Here is a 7187-nt window from a genome sequence, read left to right as displayed (position 1 = left end):
CCCTGTCCATCTCTTGTGCCGCACCCCTTACTTAGGTGCTAAGCTTTGATGAAGGCAATGGCAGACAATTGGGGATTTCAAGCGAGTCAAAGTTCCCTACTTGCCACCAGAAAGGACACAGTGATTCCCATTGACCTTGAATAGAGGGAGATTTTGAACAGTCGCTTTATCCTGTTATTCTTTTCACATTGGTGGGTTTGCACTATACAGCCCGTGCCCCTTTATCATGACCATTGGCTGATGGAAAAAATGGGGAAATGGATATCTGTTACACACATTGAAGAACATATTGTACTATAATGAAGGAAAGTTGATAAGGGGAGGTAAATCCTTTCTAAACTGAATGTAAATCTCAACTGCTGTTCTGTAACATTAACACCAAAAAATTAAAGTGCTTTAAAGTAATGAAAATATAATGTACTGATGCCTTGCTCTGGTACAACTCGTGTATTTGCTCCAGAAACACTACTATAGTTTATATAAACAAGCTGCTATGTAGCCATGGGGGCAGCCATTCAAGCACAGGATACACAGTAGATAACAGATAAATTCTAAAGAATCCCATTGTATACTACAGAGCTTATCTGTTATCTGCTGTGTATCCTGTGCTTTTTCTCCTTTTTCAGCTTTTTCAGTATCCTGTGCTTGAATGGCTGCCCCCATGGCTACACAGCAGCTTGTTGATATAAACTATAGTAGTACTTATCTGTTATCTACTGTGTATCCTGTGCTTGAATGGCTGCCCCCATGGCTACACAGCAGCTTGTTTATATAAACTATAGTAGTACTTATCTGTTATCTACTGTGTATCCTGTGCTTCAATGGCTGCCCCCATGGCTACACAGCAGCTTGTTTATATAAACTATAGTAGTACTTATCTGTTATCTACTGTGTATCCTGTGCTTCAATGGCTGCCCCCATGGCTACACAGCAGCTTGTTTATATAAACTATAGTAGTATTTATCTGTTATCTACTGTGTATCCTGTGCTTCAATGGCTGCCCCCATGGCTACACAGCAGCTTGTTTATATAAACTATAGTAGTGTTTCTGGAGCAAATACACCAGTTGTACATTATATTTTCATTACTTTAAATGAGAAGGAAAGTCATCTAGCACTTGTTAGGCACCCTCAAAGTGAATATTGATTTACCTGAAACCCTGGTCCGGTTCTCCTATCAGCAGAAAACTGCACAGGCCCGGGGTTATACCAGCGAGTAGCACGGAGCGATCTTCTTCTGACTTCTTCTTTCTTCAAATTTCCCGGGGCAGACACATGCGCAGTTGAATAAAAAAGCTGACTTTTTAGTTAAAGTTCTGCTTTTCACGCTAATGCACATGCGCAGCCTAATATTTGGCACCCCCAAGTGCTAAATGACTTTCCTTCTCCTTTAAAACTCTTTCAAATTTTGGTGTTACTGTTTCTTTAAGATTTGTCTTTGTATTGTGTTTCTCCCAGAAACTTTAACCCATTTACTTTTATGACACCCCTTTGCCAGAAATGCAGAATCCGTAGCTTCGACACTATGGTACTTTTATGCTGATGCCCTAGAGCAGGGGTCCCCCAACCTTTTTAACCCGTGATCCACATTCAAATGTAAAACGAGTTGGGGAGCAACACAAGCATAAAAAGTCCCTTGGGGTGCCAAATAAGGGATGTGATTGGCTATTTGGTAGCCTCTATGTCAACTAGCAGCCTACAGGAGGCTCTACTTGGGACTATAATTAGTTTTTATGCAAAAACTTGCTATCAAGGTTGGAATTCAAAAATAAGCACCTGCTTTGAGGACCCCGAGAGCAACATCCAAGGGGTTGGAGAGCAACATGTTACTCATGAGCTACTGGTTGGGGATCACTGCCCTAGAGTCTAAATTCTACAGGGATAAATAAAGCTCAAGTACCTGCTCCTGCCACGTGAATGTGTTTGTAGCATAAAGGCCCTTTATTTGGAATCCCTGGGTGTTCCAGATTATAGATCTGTATAATAATAATTAGGCATGGCTTTCACAATACCCTGGGAAGTTGCATTTCTAGAAGGGAAACACTGACCTGGGGTAGAAATGAACTAGAATCACTCTGGTTACCCAACAACTACCCCCAGTGATTCTACCTTTTCTTTTTTTTGCATGGGGTATTAAAGGAACAGTAACATCAAAACATTAAATTGTTTTAAAGTAATACAAATATAATACAGTGTTGCCCTGCACTGGTAAAACTGCTGTGTTTGCTTCAGAAACTCTACTATAGTTTATATAAACAAGCTGCTGTGTAGCAATGGGGGCAGCCATTCATATGAGAAAAGGCTCAGGTTACACAGCAGATAAGCTCTGTAGAACATAATGGTGTTATCTGTTATCCACTATTTAACCTGTGACATATAGCCTTTTTTTCATTTTCTGCCAGTTTGTTTATATAAAATATAGCAAACACACCAGTTTTACCAGTGCAGGACAACGCTACATTATATTTCCATAACTTCAAAGCACTTTAATTTTTTCATGTTACTGTTCCTTTAAGGGGCAGATTATCAAGGGTCGAATTGAAAATTCTAATTTTTTAAAAAAAAATTATGGTCAAAACGGTCATTCGATTAGGGAGTTATTCAAATTCGATTTTTAAAAAAAAAAATCTAATTTGATTTTCAAGACTATAATACTCTGGCCCTTTAAGAACTCGAATTTGACTATTCGCCACCTAAAACCTGCCGAATTGCTGTTTAAGTTTGAATCTAATTAGATTCGAGTTTTTGGGTCAATTTAATCCATCGATTTTAGAAAAAAAATTTTTAAATAGATTTTGATTGTTTTAATTTAGGGGAGTTTTTAAAAACTCACATGAATTTGAAATTCGACCTTTGATAAATTTTACACTAAGGGTCAGGGCACATGCTCAGATTTGGGGAGATGTCGACTGCGGGGCGACTAATCTCCCTGAACTGCCTCCCGCCGGCTAGAATGTAAATCGCTGGTGGGATGGCACACGGAACACTTTGTTTCCCGAAGTTCCTTTGTGAGGCGACTTTGGAAAACGAAACGCCACATGTGCCTTCCCCCAGGCGATTTTCATTTTAGCAGGGGGGAGATTGTTGCCCCAAAGAAGAGGAGATTTGTCGCTGGGGTGACTAATCTCCCGGAATCTGCTAGTGTGGCCTGACCTGTATTAAAGGGTTGGTTCACCTTTAAGTTAACGTCTTGTACGTTCTAGAAGGGTTAATTCTAAGCAACTGTTCAATTGGCCTTCATTTTCTGTTTCGTATAGTTTTTGAATTATTTGCCTTCTTCTGACTCTTTCCAGCTTCACTGACCCCCATCTAAAAAAAATAAATGCTCTGTATGGCTATAAATGTATTGTTGTCGCTACTTATTATTTATTACTCCTTTTTTTATTCAGGCCTATTCATATTATAGTCTCTAATTCAAATCAATGCATGGTTGCTAGGTACATTTAGATCCTAGCAACCATATAGATTGCTGGAAGTGCAAACTGGAGAGCTGCTGAAGAAAGAGCTAAATAACTCCAAAACCATAAATAAAAACTGAAAACCAATTGCATATTGTCTTAAAATGTCGCTCTCTACATCATGCTAAGTAAAGTTACTTTAGTTGAAGTTAATTTAAAGATGAACCAACCCTTTAAACCATTTGCATGTGTGTCAGTGTGCCCACAGCAGTAGTACATCGCCTTCCCAAACTGATAAATCACACTCCGCCTATGATTTATGAGCCCCTGCATCTGACATGCCCTAATAAATGGAAAATCCATTTTCAGAATACAGTGCAGAAGATCACTTTTGGGACAGAAGTGAATGGGGGTGGGGCAGGGGGATTAATACTCTTCTGATATACCAAAAAAAAACCTACATGTGTTTTACAGACTCATCCCCTTGGCTTCACTGAGCTGGAGGCAAAAGTTTTTTTCCCCCCCAATCATCCAATGTACCATTTCCCTTCTGTAGCAGCTCTTGTTGTCCCTCCAGCGTTTACTAAACGGATGCATTTTTACTATTATCGCACTGCATAATAAACAATGTATTTTGGTTAATCATCACGGCTGGTGGGTATTTATTGAGCAAGTAGAGAATTAGGTTTTTTCACCTTTATTCACTATTGTATTGCATGCTGAGCCGCGTGCTTAGGCCTTCACCCAACAATAAGGGGCAGATTTATCAAGGCTCGAATTATAAATGTGATTTTTTTTTTTTTTTAATGGTCCAATTCGACTAGGGAGTTATGCAAATTCTATTTTTAAAAAAAAAATGTATTTGATTTTTAAGATTTATCATATTGAATTTGACTATTCGCCACCTAAAACTGTTCGAATTGCTGTTGAAGTCAATGGGAGACGTCCAGGGATCAATTAGGAGTTGTTTGCAGCTTTCCTGGCATTTGAGTTTTTAAAATTCAAATTGAATTTAATTTGAGTTTTCAGGGCCAATTCCATTCATCTAAGTTTGAAAAATTTGAGTTCATTCAATTTCAACTGGTCGAATTTTGGTGCCTCTAATTGCTCTAGATTTGGGGCCACCCTAGGCTCTGGACCTAAGAGCCAGATCCACCTTCAAGTTTAGATATTAAAGTCAATGGGCAGCATCTGGGAACATTGAAAAAAGTACAATTCTTCCATAGACTCCATTTAATCCAAATAACCCAAATTTAAAAAAAAAAAAAAAAAAAAGTTCTCTGTAGTAATAAAACAGTACAGTATCTTAGATCCAAACTAAGATATAATTAATCCTTATTAGAAGCAAAACCAGCCTATTGTGGGTTTTTCATGTTTACATGATTTTCTAGTAGATGTAAGGTATGAAGATCTAAATTACGGAAAGATCCCAGGTCCAGAGCATTCTGTATAACAGGTCCCATACCTGTACAGATGTCTTCAGAGTAATAGCGGTGTGTTTTTAAAAAAAATGAATAAAGCTCAAATTCCTTATACTAGCTTTTATTTCCATAGACACAAATACATTGGGAACTCTGCACATTCTATTCCAAATCAAAACATGGAGAAAATTCATCAAATTTGTGTTATTGCTTTACAGAAAGGGAATATTAGGTTGTTCCAAAAAATAGCAGTGTCTGTATTCTTCTTTATAAACTCATTCACTGTATGAACTGAAACATGTTTCAAGATGTTACTTTCCTTTGAATCAGTGAATATTTAGTTGTATAATCAGTGTCTCTGAGAACTGCTGCACATCTGTGTTACATGGAGTCCACCAACTTCCAACAACCTGTTACATTCCACAATTCTTCTGCATTTCTTGCTTTTGCCTCATAAACACTATTTTTGATTGGATTAAGCTCCGGGGATTGGGCTGGTCACTCCATAATGTCAATCTTGTTGTTCTGAAACCAAGATGTTGCTCATTTACAGGCGTGTTAGGGGTCGTTGTCTTGTTGAAACACTCATTTCCCTGAAAACAAATAATAGGAAAACCTGTCCAACTCCACATGGAGTGGGCATTTGGGCTCTTACACACGGGTGGATTTTCCTGCGCTCCCCTGCGTTGCACTTTCTTCCGTTTAGCCGCAGGGGAGCGCAGGAGTAGATGCACTCAGTTATTCTGAAGGGGGCTGAACTCACACAGACGCATGTAAGTGACAAATGCAGGTGGGACGCAGCTTGTTGCATTTCACCTGCGTTCAGAGCATACATGCGTCTGTGTGAGTACAGCCCCCTTCAGAATAATTGACTGTGTCTACTCCTACGGCTAAACGGAAGAAAGTGGAGCGCAGGAAAAACCACCCGTGTGTATTCAGCAATACCATACCTTCCCTCAGTTTACAAAATCTGAAAAACGTTTGGCCAGAAGACTGGCAGCAGCATCCAAGAAAACTATTCTACACCAATGGGTAACCATAGCCCATAGAACAAAATGCAGGAACATTTTTTTTAACACATGGCTCCCGTAGATAGCCTCTGTCCCACACGCACTTACGATTTATACATTTTACATACATTTTAATGCACTACATGGTATGACACAGACATCTTAAAATAACACCCACTTCTCCTGGAAACATCTGAATATATACAACACTTACGTCTGGAATGTGGACAATGAGACCTCTCACCCCCCAGGAGTCACCATTATTGGCAGCTCATCTGCACTGATATTCCACTTCTCTGTAAGGCTTTTTCATTAGAATTGGATTGAGCTTTGCGTTGTTAATGGTGCTGATCATTTTTTAATTTCTTATTTTATGAATAAAAACATTGTATTTAAAAAAAGAAAAAAAAACACCCATTTAAAGGGCATTTCCTCTTTGGCATAAGGCAACATGACCTCTTCATGTATTTGATGTATTGAAACTGATCCATGATCCCTGGTATGAGATAAATAGGCCCAACACCATAGTATGAGAAACATCCCCATATCATGATGCTTGTGCCTCCAGCTTCACTGGCTTCACTCTGTACTGTGACTTGAATTCAGTGTTTGGGGCTCGTCTGACAAACTGTCTGTGGCCCCTAGACCCAAAAAGAACAATCTTGCTTTCATCAGTCCACAAAATGTTGCACCATTTCTCTTTAGGCCAATGTGTTCTTTGGCAAATTGTAAGCTCTTCAGCACGTCTTTTTTTCAACAATGGGACTTTGCTGGGGCTTCTTGCCGATAGTTTGGCTTCACATTGGCGTCTTCTAATTGTAACAGTATCACAGGTAACTTTATACCTTCTTTGATCTTCCTGGAGCTGATCATTGGCCGGGTCTTTGCCATTTTGGCTGTTCTATCCATTCCAATAGTAGTTTTTGGTTTTCTTCCACGTCTTTCAGGTTTGGTTGCCATGTGAAAGCATTTGAGATCATTTTAGCCGAGCAACTTATCATTTTCTGCACTTCTTTATAGGTTTCTCCCTCTCAATCAACGGTTTAATGGGAACGAGCCGTTTTACTCAGATTTCAGAGAGAAATACACTATAACCAGCAGCACAACATTTATTCCTTCCTTGAATAAGGTCCGGAATTGATACCTGTTATTTCACAGAATGAATGACGTCACTAATTGAACTCCACACTGCTATTATTTGGAACAAGCCTCAATGAATAATTCAATGGCACAGAATCAGCAGTATTCATGTCATGACTGTTGGGTCTGTTGGTGTTGGTTTTCTATTAGGTTAGAACCCACTGGCGATTTTAAGTCCGATACCATCCGTTCCCACGTGCTGAGTCACAAGTCAGGCGT

This window comes from Xenopus laevis, chromosome 9_10S (genome assembly GCF_017654675.1).
Source record: "Xenopus laevis strain J_2021 chromosome 9_10S, Xenopus_laevis_v10.1, whole genome shotgun sequence".
NCBI classification, from domain to species: Eukaryota; Metazoa; Chordata; class Amphibia; order Anura; family Pipidae; genus Xenopus; species Xenopus laevis.
The sequence above is the reverse complement of the archived record's forward strand: the minus strand, read 5'-3'. Positions refer to the sequence as shown.